This window comes from Heloderma suspectum, chromosome 1 (genome assembly GCF_057233095.1).
Source record: "Heloderma suspectum isolate Gila_16-S chromosome 1, 16-S_ref, whole genome shotgun sequence".
Taxonomy (NCBI): Eukaryota; Metazoa; Chordata; class Lepidosauria; order Squamata; family Helodermatidae; genus Heloderma; species Heloderma suspectum.
In genome coordinates this window covers 146,782,278-146,782,501 of record NC_139458.1, presented here as the reverse complement: position 1 = coordinate 146,782,501, position 224 = coordinate 146,782,278, and the positions used below count along the sequence as shown (strand labels likewise).

Genomic DNA, 224 nt, shown 5'->3' with positions numbered 1-224 from the left:
CTGAAAGAGGCAAGAATGAAAAGTGAGTTAAAGTCAAGCAGACCAACAGTCTCCCTATTATGTGCAGGAATGATCAGACAGTGGTGCCTAAAGAGTTGGGATATACAGATATGGGGCAATCTATTCCATGTATGTTTTGTGGATTGTTGGGCATCATTCACTCCATTGCCTGTTCACAGAAGGAATTTGAAAAAAAAATAATTTTTCATTCTGCAAAAGTACAC

General features: G+C 38.4%; 1 protein-coding gene across 2 annotated transcripts in view; it reads right to left on the bottom strand.

Annotated features, from left to right (window-relative positions):
• Window positions 1-224, bottom strand: part of MAP3K2 (mitogen-activated protein kinase kinase kinase 2) — a 46,975-nt gene that overhangs the window by 628 nt on the left and 46,123 nt on the right. The window lies entirely within an intron of this gene.